The following is a 15,680-nucleotide window of genomic DNA, read 5'->3' as shown; positions in this document are numbered from 1 at the left end:
AGGAAATGGCCTGTTATAAAAGCATCTCTATCTGGCACGTTCATTCTGTGAGCCCTCTCTGCTGGGCCTCATGAAACAAAAAGCCCTTGCTAGATTTGTCATTCTTTATTTTGGAATTACAAGACCTGTCAGAAGTAATTTTCTTTTCTGTATAAAATGAATATGCACAACCTTTCCCATTATCAATATCCCACACTAAGGTAGAACATTTGTTACAACTGATGAACTTCTCTTGAAATAACCTTATCCTCTAGAGTTGTTTGAAGTATGGGTATTGTACACTTTATGTTTTTTTATAGATCCATAAAGGTATATGCCCACCAATCTAGCAACATCAAAAATAGTTTTATTGTTCCCCAAACTCCTCTGTACTCTACCCTTGCATCTCTGTGCATTCCTCCCTTGTCTTAACCTGTGGCAACCACTGGCTTATTCACTGTTCCTGTAGTTTAGCCTTTTCTAGATGCCATGCAATTGTCTTTGCAAACTTTCTATTCTCATCTAGTAACCATGTCAGGATTTTCTACAGTATCGCAATGAGTATATTTAACACACACAGACACACACACACACACACACACATTCATTATTTATAATGTATCAAATCTCTCTAACATCTTTTATTTTATTATACCCTTAGCTGTCCAAGGCCAATTAAACCATTTTTTGGAGCAGAAAGCAATAGTCTTAAGATATTCTGCTGCAAAAATGGTTTTATTATATAATGATAACTTGATTATCCTACGAGCTTATAAAAGTAGCCTCAAGACAGTGAAAAGTAGCTATTGATGAGTTTTAAGACATGCTTCATGAGTGGGAGAGAACACACCCAGAAGTCATAAGATTGTTACCTGGGGCTCAGCAGACTAGGAAGGTTTCAAGTATCCCACAAGTCACAAAGGCCAACACTGCTGCTGATCACTGTGGCTGTGGCTGTGATAGAACAGTTTATCTTAAGAATCTATAGAAGAGACAGTTTACTTTGCCATATAGTTCCAGAGGGTGTGTCTGGAATGGTAGAGTAGTTACAACACAAGGAACAGGAGTAAAAAGCTACCTGCATCTGCGTGCAGTATCAATTGCAATTGGGTGAGCTTATAAATTCTTAAAGGCCATCTTTAGTGCTGGACTTCCTCCAGCAAAGCCATTTGATCTAAAGGTTCCATAACCTCTCTAAACAGTGCCCTCTCTAACAGTGCTCTCTAAACAGTTTGAGACAAAGCATTCAATTACATGAGCATATAGGGGACATTTCTCATTTTGTACAACTGCTGTATACCAGAACTATACAGTAAACCCCATATTACTGTAGATGCTACATGCTTAGCAATAGGACACCGATAAATCAGGCTTATACTGAGTCAGCAATTTTTATCCTGCTGCTGGGCCTTCACAGTACCAGGAGGTACTATGCAGGTTGCTTGAAGAGAATTGCTGCGAGCAGTCCTCTTCGGTTATGGACTCTGTATTCTTCTCAACGAGCATGGCAGGTGAGATGTGGTGGTACAATGTCACAGTTGTTACTCTTGTAGTCATCTGCTTTGTTTATTGAATTTAAGTCCTATGCTGGTGGAGAAATCACATCTAATACTAAGAACAAGATGAAACTTTGTCCTTGGAGAAGTCATAGGCACCACTGGGGAGGCTACTGATGTGGGATACCCCTCTGTGTACTTTGAATATGCTCTATTAACATTGGTTAATAAAGAATTTGTTTTGGCCTATGGCAGGACAGAATATAGCTAGGCATGAAATCTAAACAAAGATACAGGGGAAAAGAAGGCAGAGTCTGGGAGACACCAGCAGCTGCTGGAGAAGCAAGATGTGAGGTAATGGCATGCTCTCGTGGCAATACATAGAATAATAGAAATGGGTTGTCAGAGTTGTAAGAGCTAGTTAATAATATATCTGAGCTAATGGGCCAAATGCTGTGTAATTAATAGTAAACCTCTGAGAGGTTATTTGGGAACTGGCAGATGGGAAAGAAACTTTCAATTACAAGCTACTGCTATCAAACTGATAAATTAATGTGATGTACCTGTCAAACTGCCTTCTGAATATTTGCTTTCCTGTTCATAGAATACTGCTTTTATGTACCTCCATCCTGGATGGAAACTTCTTTGCAATGGTTAATGGTTACTGTAGAAATTCACCAAGCTCTTAGAAATAAGTGACTTTATGTGGCATACTGAAACACTCTTCAGTCATAAATAATACAAAATTATGACTCTGCTATATTACTCTTTCAGGGCTCAGAGAATATAACTAAAAACACAAAAAAGAACTAAGATCTGGAAGTAGAAGTACAATGCGGTATAGCCATTTTCTCCATATAGAAGAATTTTCTCCTAGTGCCAGGCCAGAATGGACCTCAGTTGGTATAGGAAGTCCTTCTTCCTTCTGTATATATGTTGCTTTTATTGTTTAATGAATAAATAATCTGCCTTCGCCTGTAATAGGGTAGAGTGGAGCTAGGCAGGGAAAACTAAACTGAATGCTGGGAGAAGGAAGGCAGAGTCAGGGAGATGCCATGGAGTCACCAGAGGGGAAAGATGTGAGCTGCCAGTTGGAACCTTGCTGGTAGGCCACGAGCCTCATGGTAAAATATAAAATAATGGAAATTGGTTAATTCTAGATGTAAGAGCTAGCTAGCAATACACTTAAGTGACTGGCCAAGCAGTGACTTAAATAATATAGTTTTCTGTGTGATTATTTCGAGAGTCTAGGAAGCCAGGAAATGAACAAGCAGCCTCCAACAACACTCAGTAATAGAATTGGTACAACTCTGATGCAAACAAAACCTGCAAAGTTTATGTGGTGGTTTGAAAGAAAATGGCCCCAAAGGGAGTGGCACTGTTAGGAGGTGTAGCTTTGCTGGAATAGGTGTGCCTTTGTTGGAGGAAGTGTATCACTGTGGGAGTGGGCTTTAAGGTCTCCTATACTCAAGCTACTCCCAGTGAGACAGACCATTTCCTGTTGCCTGCAAGATGTAGCCAACACCATGTCTGCCAGCATGCCGCCATGCTCCCTACCATAATGATAATGGACTGAATCTCTGAAATGTAAGCTGCCACCCCAATTAACATTTTCCTTATAAGAGTTGCTGTGGTCATGATATCTCTTCATAGAAATAAAAACTTAACTAAGACAGTTTAGAACCCTCCAAAAGATAGAATATCTACCAGCACCCCACTGGGTTATAAAAAGAAAAAACATTGGGAAGAGGATACTTCCTCTGGCGATTCTGAGAATGAGATCATTGTTGAACTGCAAAGATGTAGTTTTGTGAGTCACCACCCTTGGCGGAATGAGTTTTGCATCTGCCTTTGATTCATTCATTGTCCTGTAAGTAACCCTAGTAAAATCATTAGTTCTCTAGACCAGTAGAATCATTTATTTGGTATAGTATTGGTACCATATGGGATGAATAGTCTTTCATGCATGCCTCCCAGGAAAAGTCACACCACATTCACTATGGTGTTCTATGAACTACCTGTGATTACTGGTGGTGCAGGGGACCGTTTTTCATATTCCAGGACTTGCTGATGCTGTTCTTTCCTGAGTTCCATGTTGCTATGAAGGGAGAAGAGTCAGTACCATGTACCCCATAAGAGTTATATTATTAGTACATGGTGTGTTTGCTGTACAATTGTATTGGTTTTTCACATGACATCTATGATGCTTTGCAAAAATGATACTGGTGGTGACTTAGGTACAGTAATGCATCTTGGATGGTGCTATTGATGATGACATTTTGTTCTATTTCTTTCCATGGTGATTATTCCTTGATTTTTCCAAAAACTGCCTCATTTTAGTGGGTGACAGAGTACAGGACTGGGCACTCTGTTTGGTGCCACAGTGCGCATTGGGCCAGGGAGATGAGAATACACATCGAGGCAATGCTATCAGGAACCTAAGCTCATTGGAGTGGTAGAAGGTCTCCTAGCAAAAAGTCTCAGCTCTGGTCATGGGGACATTGGTGAGCAAATATAGCCAGCATATAGTTTAGCTCTAGGGTTTGGAACTGTGATCATCAAATCAATATAAGTGGTGAATAGCAGGTAGAGAGAACATCTTCGTATATAATTCTTCCTCTATTTGCTCTTAGAAGGGAGTTCCCATATGGTTCACCATTCAGAAGTCTTGTTTTACTCCCCTCTGGAAGTGATGGCACCCTTGAGAAATACAGCTATAGACATAGTTGATGTTGGGTAGAGTAAGGACTGCCAAAAGTCCTTTGCCCATATTCTAGAACCAGGTTCCTCAGACCTCATCCATCCCCTATAAATCTCTCACATGAGGTTTGTGGTGCAGTATGATTTTGTGGAATTCCCTGGCCTCCAATCACTAGATACCCTTTTGCTACAAAACTCTTTTATTGATGTTACAACTTGGGTACACTCTCCTGATGTGTGTGTTCCCCTATGATGTTGAGTCACATCTCAACCCTACCCACAGCCAGGTGACCTTATGGCTCATGAATAACTTGACCACCTACCCATCATTGGCAATCGATAAGTGTTCCCTCTCAAGTGGTACAAATGCATACCTGAGTCTGAGGAAGTGAGCGTTTAGGATCCAGCACCCCTTTCATCCTCTTGGAGGCAAAGGTATCCCAGCCATGGTCTTTAAGACCATATTTGCCCCTCTTCACCAACCCCATCCATGACCTCTTGGGTAACACTTCATTCCTGAGCTGTTTTTTACCTTTCAGCTTCACTCAAAGGCCCTTTCTGACCACTGTCTCTTACCCAATACCTTGCCTCTCCCCAATCTCCTACTTCCCATCTTTCTCTGTCACCTCTACCCCCTCCTACAAAACTTTACTAATCACCCCGGCCCTGTGTCAACTCCTGTCCATCCCCAATCAACTTTGGGGATCTGGTCCTTCTCTCTCTTTTGGACCAATGTTCCTCACCCCTTTACCCTAATTGGAAGGGTCCCTCAAGGTAATTCTTGTAACTCCCACAGCCACTAAGCTTGAAGGTCTCCCTTTATTGGACTCACTTCTCCCATCTCAAGCCACTTACTCCTCCATCTCACGATAACTACGCTTCCTACACATCAGCCCCAACAGAAACCAACAGCTCACTTAAGTTTCAGAGGAGACCAAGATCAACCACTCTGTCCAAAGTTCCCGAAGAATGAGGCTTCACCCTGGCAGCCTAGCTTAACACCGCTGGATTAGACATAGACTTTTTCTCCTTTCCCTCCTGTCCAGAGCAACATTTACATATTGAGAGTTCAAGTTCAAGAAACTCCCACTTCAGCTCACCAAGGCCAGCTGGACTGGAAGTGATGGAGCATGTGATCAAACTGGACCCTCTGAATGTGGCTGGCAATGAAGGCTGACTGAGAAGCCAAGGACAATGGCGCTGGGTTTTGATTCTACTGTATGGACTGACTTTGTGGGAGCCTGGTTTGTTTGGATGCTCACCTTTATAGACCTGAAGGGGGAGGACCTTGGACTTCCCACGGGGAACTGCTCTTAGGACTAGAGAGAGAGGGGAAGGTGAGGAGGGGGAGGGAAAGGGGAGACAGGGAGGAGGTGGAAATTTTTAATAAATAAATAAATAAGTAAAATTCAAAAAGAAAAATGAAAGAAACTCTCACTTCCTGCGAACAATCGATTCAAATAGTGTTGGGAAATTGTTCCATAGAAAGATGTCAGGAGTCAGTCACAACTCTATCACCCCGGTGTCTCCCCCTCCTTCTAGGTTCCATGAACTTTTCACCAGATTTCTCTGTGACCAGAAAGAAGACTGTTGTAAAAACTAGCAAGAAACATATGGAGGCCGCCTCTATTGATCTTGTCAATACCGTGAAACCTTATGAGTATCCTTTCTAAGTATCTCCTCTATAAATATGGGTCCATTTATAGACCCATGGAATCCTAGGTAGAAAACTGGTATTACCTTTTCTTCAGTTCCTAGCATCTGGTGTGCATCATTAAAATCCAAAGAAAATATATTTCAATTACTCAACCACTAGAGATATAAGAGAGGAGGTTATTCAACATTCCTCCAAAGTCGTAACCCTTTTAATCTCCTCTCTCCTAAATAATACAGACCTGTCATTTTATCCTCTGTTTCAGATTTTTACCTTTGTCTACCAGCTTCTTAATGTCTCCCAACCTGGCCACTTAGGGGATTGATAGCTATGTCTCCCCGATGGACTCACAACTGCTACTTACAGCTTTTCCTGTAACCTTGTAAATAACCTTGCCTCACCATTGACCAGCTGCCCTGAGTCCAGAGTTGCCATCACTGCCAGTCTTTTCCATAACACATTCTTTGGCACGATGAGCATCTGGGAGACATTTTGTAGGAGTCTAAGTTTCTTAGACTGCAATCAAACCCTAACCTTAACACCTCCCCTCAACCACAATGGCCTAATGTTCACAACACCTCACTTCTCTGCTGTACTTTTCTACCATTACCTGCTTTCAAAATGGTCATGAGTTTACACGCTAGTACTTCTCTTCCCCAAGCTGATCATGATACATGAAGAAGAGACCCTACTAATTGTGGGTTCAATAGCTGCCCTACATAAGAAGATGCAGTTCAAATTCTGCCTCTTAGGGCCATTGAGGGAAGAAGTGCAGGAAGAAGTGCCAGTAGGGCTGTGGGGAATGACCACCTCTCTGAACACATATCAACAGTTTTCTTCCCAGTTCATCCAGGTCCTCCAACAGGTGTCCCAAACCATTCTCACCCTTCAATGATAAACTGCTTTCTTAGCAAGAGTGGTACTCTAAACCCAACTGGGACTAGATCTTCTTACACCTGAAAAAGGTGACCTTTGCCTCTTCTTTCAAGAGGAATGCTGCTTCTGTGCCAATAAATAGGGTACAGCTAAAACAAAATTTGACAAGTTCAAACAGATCTTCAAAACTGTAAACATCTTATATTTCCAGTCCTTGGGCCTTTGAAGACCCAGTATAGAAGTGAATACTACCTGTTGTGATCTCCCTCCTTCTCATTTTCCTGCTTTTACTAATTGCACCCTGCTTCATCAATTTCTTCTCTACATTTCAACAGCAAATTCAAAACAATCTCTAATCAAGTAGTCAGTGATTGTTATAAGACTACTAACCACTAGCTACATAACGGGAGACTTATGATCCCTGAAGATGTCCTGATGGTGATGACCAGCAGTGTCCCCAAGATGTCAATGCCTCCAGATAACAGGAAGCAGTCTAAAGACCACGACACCTGCACTTCTAACTTACCAGTCACCTCTTTCTATTTCCTTATGTTTTATAATAAACAAAAGGGAGAAATGTTTGGCATACTAAGAAATGCCAAAAGTTCTTTGCCCACATTCCAAAGCCAGTTTCCCTCACTGGAGTTCAGTGACGAAGTGCCAACCATCACTAACAACCATTTTCATTCTTCCCCTCATTTTCAAACACCTCTTGTTTGAGGTGTTTTGAGTAGTGGGATTTTGTGGTTTTCCTTGGCCCTTGTCTTATTTAGGGCTTCGACTGCTCTGAAGAGACACCATGACCACAACCATGGCAACCCTTCTAAAGGAAAAACATTTAATTGAGGCTGGCTTACAGTTCAGAGGTTTAGTCTGTTATTGTAATGGTGGCAAACATGGCAATATGCAGCCAGATGTGGTGCTGGAGAAGTGGCTGAGAGTTCTACATCTGGATTGTCAGGCATCAGGAAAAGAGGATAACACTGGACCTGACTTGAGCTTCTGAACCCTCCAAGACACTGTCAGTGCCACACTGCCTCTAAAAAGACCACACCCACCCCAATAAGGACAGACCTGCTAATAGTGCCACTCCCTATCAGCCTATGGGGGCCATTTTCATTCAAACTACCACACTACCTATTCTCAAGAAATTATTTTTCCAGGAAACTCTTCAGTGGACAAGTTTTCTATGTATATATATGAGAGTATGTATGTGCATATGTGTGTATTGGTCCATAGAGATGGATAAGAACACACATGTATATGAATGTATGTAGGTTTATATATACATATATATGCATATATATCTGTGTATGCAATTACACATGTAGGCATATGTATGTATGCATATGTACATGTGTGCATATGTACCTGTTTATGTAGATATATGTGTTCACATTTTCATATGTGTGCATACATGCATGTACATGTTGTACATATACAGGAGTGTGCATATGAGTATCTGTGTATGCGGGTATAGGGCATATATAGGTATGCATCTATATATATTTGTGAATATGTGCCAGGGTAAATCTGTGTGGGTTTGTATTTTTTTTTGTCTCATTTGACTGGGTGCTGTTCTCACCTGAGAAAGGTCTTTGCAGTCCATATATGCTAGGGAAGCCAGGTGAACAGTCCACTCAGTATCTGCATATTTCCCCTTTCCTCACTTACCATAAAGATGAAATTCTCACTGCTCTGGCTCTTTGGGACTAGCAGAGCAGACCTCACTAAGCAGACACAAGGACAGCAGACAGCAGCAACAAGTCTTCCTTTGGCTCATTTCAGTTGGGACCCAGAAGGACCCAGACCAGAGTGCCTTTCAGTGGATTCAGCTATGTTAAGGCAGCAAATTTCACACCTCCGTACGTGGGCTTCCCCTCCTTTCATTCAATGCCAGCCCTTGTCCAGCTCCAGGGGCTCAGCAAGCCTTCCACCTGAGTGGACCAGCAGCAGGTGACTTGTTTGCTGTTTCTGCTTTGACAGCTTTTGCATTCCTGAGCCAGTTTTGCTCAGCTCCCCCTGGCAGTTCCTTAATCCCTGTGGGGGCAGGGCAGGACCTGTACTTTTTCTTATCCTCCAGGTCTAGAATGTATTTCCAGTGTAGTAGATGGCTTTGTTGGATTGGGAGAGCAATGGGGAATGGGTTGCAGAACACCTCTGCCTCACTTTCCAGGTACTTGGTGGGAACTAAATGATGGCCCTGCAGATTTTCATTTAAAAACATTGAAGTTTTTCTATCATCTATCCATTCAGGAAAAAAAGAAAACATTTTAAAAAAACTGGCAGTCAAATAAAACATCCAATTCCCTTCAGAGAAACCTGTTTGAACTTACATAAATGACCCAGGCTTGCTTTCTGTCACTCTTTCTCCCTGCTCCTGAAAGCCAAAAGACCCGAGAGGACCACTGCATAGCTTAGCTTTGCTGAGTTGTTGAGTCCTTTTCTTTGGCACATGAGGAGTGAGTGTGCAAATGCCACCATTTAATGGTTCACATTACGCCCATCCTACAAGTAAAACAGAACAAGGGTTAACGTGTTTGCTGTAGCTTACAGAGTAGTGGAATCTACTAATTAATTTGAGTTCTAGTTCCCAAGTTTGCCACTAATGAGCTCAGTGTCCTTGGACAAGCTATTTATGTATTTAATTGGGAGGGTGTGTGATACTGCATGTATGTGTATATTGTCTGCTCCAATACAGGGTGGTGTTTCGTATATGGTGATTTCTCCTTATATCCAAAGCACCCATCTGGAAGAAGATTCTTTCTACATCGTCTAGTTCTAACATCAGAAGTGGAGTTAGCAGAGCACCTAACAACGTTCTACAAAACAGACCTCAGTTACAAAAGTGGAGAATGACAGAGAGGGCTGTATAGAGAAGGAAGTCCATGGAAAACGATGAAAACATCCTCTTAGGAATCAGGTACAGGTGAAAACAGGCATGATTTTAAGGTTTACTAAGTAAGAGACCCTAAGAAAATTAATACAGACAACCTGCCGTGGAAAACACTGTCATATTTGATAAACCCACCAATAGCTATGCTGTTAGATACACATCTCTGCAAAATTAGACCTGATCTTGAAAATAGCTGTAGGAACAATGTCCCACTGCCTGACTTGGCATGCGTGCCCTGTACTGCCTGCTCACATCTGATCCTGGAAAGATTCTCTTCCCCTTAATGCGACATCTTCCTTGCTTATCACTTCAGCTCTTGTGAGAACTTTTAACTCAAAATTCAAAAGTGATCCTGACCTCCTATATGCATTTGTGTGCCAAAAAGGCAATGGCAGAAGCTGAGGAGACAAGGACTTGCGGAAAGAAATCATGTCGCTGGGGGTGTCCCAGAGAAGAGATCAACGACCTCAGTTGCGCACTCAGTCCATAGAATGCCCCTTTCCACTGGTACGAATGCCACAAAGTAGGCTTCCATTTCTCAAATCCTTGAAGCTGCAAGATGAAATGAAATGCCTTCCTCCGAGATTGTGGGTTTGTTTGTTGTCATTTATTTTGTCACAGCTGAGAACACTGATACAGCCTGCCATTGTTCTCTCTTCAGCTTCATGGCCAGGCTGTATAGTGAGAAACATTTTAGAGCAGGGTCTGTCCTGTAGAATAAATGCTCAAAGTGTGTTTGTTCATTTCATTCTGTTTATATTCTACTTTATGTTTCTTGGTTTTGTTTCTTTTGTTTACAGTATGGTGACACACAGAGAACCTCTATTTCAACCCTTCTGTTATGCTACTACACCATACAGAAGCCTGCCACTGAGACCCCCAGCAAGTAGTCATTTGCAGCGGCTTAATTTTAATAAAGTGAAATGAAATGAAACTTCCACTCTTCAGTTGACCTAGCGCTACTTCATGCATTCAACAGCCTCATGCGGGGCACATCTAGCACAGTAGATGGTACAGCTGGGACCTCTTCCAGAGGAGGACAAGCAATTGCTTCTGCATTTGTTGTACTAGACATTTTGTGTTCCTTTGATTCTTGTGAAGTCAATAATTTGCTTGCAGCCATAGTTGTTTCCTTATATATAGAGCGAGCCATTCAAATTTGAGGAATATCCCTCTCCCTGATTATTTGCCTTCTATTTCAGAGAAAACAAAGAGTTTGGATCTAAAGGAGTTTGTGTATTAAGCTCACAGTTGGGCAAAGATGAAAGTTCTTTCCAAAAAACAAAACAAAACAATAAAACAAGGAAACCAAATGAGAGCAGAGGTCAAGGACGGTGACTCTTGTTTTTCAAGCAGCAGCAGAAAGTTCTGGGCATGTTTGCTATCAATTTATGGTATTTGACTTCTGCCTTAATAGAAGAGCAGGAAGTTGTCCCTTTTAAGGGAAAGTATAATTCACTTCAAGCTCAAAACTTTATCAAACACAAGCAGCTGCATCCATATGTTGCTAAAAAAAATATTTTCTACACATACAAAGACTAAATTTATGTTAGAAAAGAAACCCAAAGATGATCGTGGAACTAGGGCCTCTCTTTCTGCAGAGAAGGTACTTCCAAGCCCAGGCCCAGTGGAGGCACTGATCCATATTGATCATGATACCCCTGGAGTTTTAATGAGGGTGAATTGTGCTTTGGCACTTAGGTCTATGCGGGTGCTGGTGTCACCATGCCAGCCTGACGCTGCGTTCTCATGGGAACAAGAAGAAAGCACTCCCACTAATTCTAAAATCTACCACTCACTTTTTTCATTTTTGACACATAGCAACTATTAAAAGAATGGATCATTTTATTTTTCTTCTTCTGTCTTGAATAAAATCAGGTTCTTCAGACTTTGAATTAGATAAACTGCCTGTAAGAAACACCTTGCTTCATGGAACTCTGCAAAAGACTTATTCAAGTAGACCAGACACTCGAACACCCTTGGTACAGTCACTTTTATAACATACTTGTCTGCTAGATCCCATATAAATAGCACCATGTCATTTATCCATAATTCCTCACAATCAAAAAGCCTTGGAGAGGAGCAGGCCACAGGGCTAGGTGTCAAGTGGCTACTTAACAGATGCTGGTTTGAAGATCTTCAAAATAAAGTCTTCTCATGAGTACTCAAGCCCGGCCCTTTATTCACCTTTCTTTGCTTTTTGTTTTGTTGAGAGTGGGTCTTACAAGGCTGCCTAGGGCAGCCTTAAACTCATTCATGACCTTGGTACATTGTCACCCATCTTTTATTTACTCATTTATTTATTTTTAAATAACCAATAAGAACTTTGTGTTTGGAGATCTCTTTAAACTTACCTTGTTTATTATTGAAATAATAATAGTAATAATAATAATAATAAACAGACTCCGTGTAACATATAAATCGGCTTCTCATAAGTTTTCAAATCAAAACAGAGTAATTGATTGATTCATTAGTTTGAGCAGCCAGAGGGAAACAGAGTCATAGAAATCCGGTTTCACACCAAGACATCCAACCTTCCCCACAGGAATTAGCAAACAAGGTAGCACCATAGTCCCTGTCTCCTTTAGACTTGGCCTTTCTTTCCAACGAGCAATATTTAATTCATAGTCACCTGGCTAAAACAAAACAGCTATTCATACCATTCCTATTATAACGATTCTGCAATATGAACGTATACAGATCCCAAAGTTAACTTAGAAGGTAGATTTTAGATGCAGGAATTATTTTCCCACAACAATGCCATTTTTGATGCTGTTCCTTTCCAGAGCAGTTTATACAATCCTGCCTCACTTGCTGTGGCAAAGTGAGGCTGTAATTTACACTTGTTGCCTAGAGGCCACCAACCAAGTTCTGTGCCCCACAACCTTCTGGGCCCTGACATCTGTAGTGGACCTGGATGCAACTACGAGGATGTTCTGCAAGGTAGGTACCTCCCCAACCATTCCTAGCCAAGAGGGAGACTGAGAGGGGCTGGATATGTATAGGGACTATGCTGTGAGGGGAAATCGGGGAATCTTCTAGTTGGAGTTGGTCTGGATGTTGCACGTCCTAGGTCAAATGTTTCTTAGCTGAGTATTTGGACATTCCAGACCACATTTTCCTGCCAATGGCTCTGCCCAGTGCACAGTTTCTGTAAGGCAGGATAGGATATCTGGGTGGCAATGTGGGTCTCTCTCACCTTGACTTGGGCAAGTGATGGTAAGTCCTGTGCTTCAGTTTCTATATTCATAAGTGAGGTAATTCCTGTTCTTAGCCTGCACAGCTCATAAGAATCCTGGGAAAAGTTAAACACACACACAAATGGACTTTGTGAGACTATGCAGAACCTATAGTAAAACCAAATAATAATAATAATAATACAATGTTGTTTAGATGTTAGGGAGTTAACAGTGTTTTATTTTGTATGCCATTTCTCATGACTTTGCAAATTAGAAAGCTCACTGAGGTTGCTAGTTCCAAAGGCACAAGAAGACATACTTAAGCCCTATGGTGCATTTGTTCAAGGAATTAATGGCATGGAGAACAGGTGGCCACCACTTCTCACTAGATCTCAGGCTGGAGACAGGGCAGAGGCTCTCCTCCTGGAGCCCAGCATCCAAACCGTCATTTGTCTCAGCGTGTAAGGGTTCTCTGTTGCCCTGTGACTCTGGAAGCTTCGGTTCACTGGAAGGTCTCACAGGGCTCAACATGTCAGCGAGGAACGTCGGGCAGTGCAGGGACTTGCAGGCCGGCTGGCCGGCGGCGGGGCCTCTCAGAGCCGGCTTTGTTCCCTCCATCCTGCCTGCAGCGTCCTGGAGACCTGGTGTGCGGGGCGGGGCGCGTGGGGCGCAAAGTATGCGGAGAGAGGAAAACAGGTCTGAGGCTTCAAGTCCAGGCAGGACGCCCATTAGTCATCCTAGCGGGCAGCGGGAGCACCTCGCCTCTGGTTAGTCAGAATCACACAGGTAAATAAAGAGCTCAGTGTCTGAGGGATGCTGGTTGGAGAGCAGAGCTGTGTCATTATGCTTCCAAAACAAAGACTCCCGCAGGTTGGCCTGTCATGGTTTCCTTGCGAGAAGTGAGCACTTGAAATACAACCCTTGTGGTCAGGGCAATGCAAAACTCCTAGGCCTTGCACTGGCTCTAAGATGGCTAAAGGGGTTTTGGATCCTCTTTTAGCCTCTCTCCACCCCTCCTCCCCAAAAGCGCACAAGAAGGTCAGTGGTGTCTACACAGTCCTCGCTTTCTCAGCTAGATTGGAAGAAAGACAAAACAAAAGTGTTAAGGAGGAAAATTAGTTTTTCTGAGAAAACAACGTAAAATCTTAATAAATATACCAGCCTGTTTAACCCTTCTTTTACAGGAACTCTGTAATGATGACTTTTTGTCCCCACTTAGCTAGCTAGGCACATTGATGTAGTAACTGAAGGAAAAGGATTGATGTGTGTGTGCAGAAAGGACACTTTTCTCTCTCTCTCTCTTTTTTGTGTGGGTGGCGGTAGTATTGGAGACCCCTCAGTGTGTAGCATGCACTGGGCGAGTAGACAGGAACTTCTTCGTCACTGCACTACATCCTCAGTTATTTCTTAAAGGATTATGAAACAGGCCTGGGTAGGCCTCCAACCTGTGGTCCTCCCACCTTAACTCTGAGATGGCCAGCTTGTCCTCTTCTGCTCAGAAGCTGTTCTGATTTACATAGACAGCTCGCTACAGTAGATGGCTTTGGCTTGTGGGTGACAGATGATACTTTGTCTGAAATTTTCCATGTAGCTCACAGTACATGGAGCTGTAAGATGTATTTGAACTTCAGTGTGTCTGATCTCTTTAGATATCCGCCATGGTCATGGACTATAAGGACTGGAATGCAGGCTTTTCAGATAAGAGGCCATAAGGCTCTGATTGTTCTGACAAATAGGGGTCTTGGCGAGGGACACAATCGTAGTCTTAGCTCATAAATGTCGAGTGCTCAGTGGGAAATGAGAAGCCAGTGTCTGTAAATCTCTCTGGATCTTGTGGACATATCTCTAGTCAGTTTGAAAGCATGCAGCCAGCTTAAGCCATGGGAAAGAGAAAGATGAGGCTAAATGTGTTTAGAAATGTGCTTCTTTTTATTGCTTCCTTTGTAGCTGTTGCTTGCTGGATAAAATCCAGTCCCTCTGAATTGAAGGAGTTATTAAGTTCCTGGGAGAAGAGAGAGATGGAATCAGAGTCCCTTCCCCTCTTACTGCACTGCATTTGCTTCATTTGGTAGACATGGGTTGTTGTTGTTGTTGCTGTGGCTGTTGTTTCTTTTTATTTTTTTAATTCTCTTGCATCTTATAGCGCAGACTCTAGCAGATATCTCCACTAGGTTCTGGAAGCGGTATCTTTTTCCTTGGTATGTGTTGCATGTGCCTGATACACATGGGACAGTGTGTTCGGTTCCCTTGTGCTCCTGGTACGTTTTGAAAATTGATTTTTTTTAAAAAATTGATTATGTAACAATTCACTTATTATATAAACCAACTATGTGTTAGAAGATGCTCATATCTACGAATGTATAAACCAACTGTGTGTAAAATGATGCTTATACCTCTGAATGACTCTGCCATTAGCTTCTCCATGTGTCACCCTTAGCAAAAATCTTTCATGTTTGCAAATAATTCCTAAATTTCTATTTTCTGTATCACAGTAGATCCCTGCTCAAATGTCCTATCTCCTTCTCAGAGATTTTAACATGGCTGTGTAGCCAGCTAACTTGAATTCCTGAATGCTATACTCAAAACTTGGCTCCTGTTCCAGACACCATAATATTGCTCATCTCGACAGGTACAATTCCATTCATGGTAATAATCTGGAGGCAGCCATAGAAGAGCTCTGAAGGCATTCTAGGGATCCAGGATAGGAAGGCCACATGGAATAGACTCTTCTGATCCAACTAACAGTGGAATGGGTCTCAGAACTGGAATCTCCACTCCTCAGCCAACCAAAGAAGGAGGTATATTCTTGCTCCCTAGATGAAATGAGGTCTCAGAACATCCTGTTGATGACCAGCAGCCAGAGGGAGAGCTGATCCTCCTACTGAGCCTAGAGGCCTCTC

This window comes from Myodes glareolus, chromosome 2 (genome assembly GCF_982192425.1).
Source record: "Myodes glareolus chromosome 2, mMyoGla1.1, whole genome shotgun sequence".
NCBI lineage: Eukaryota > Metazoa > Chordata > Mammalia > Rodentia > Cricetidae > Myodes > Myodes glareolus.
This window is presented reverse-complemented; position numbering follows the sequence as displayed.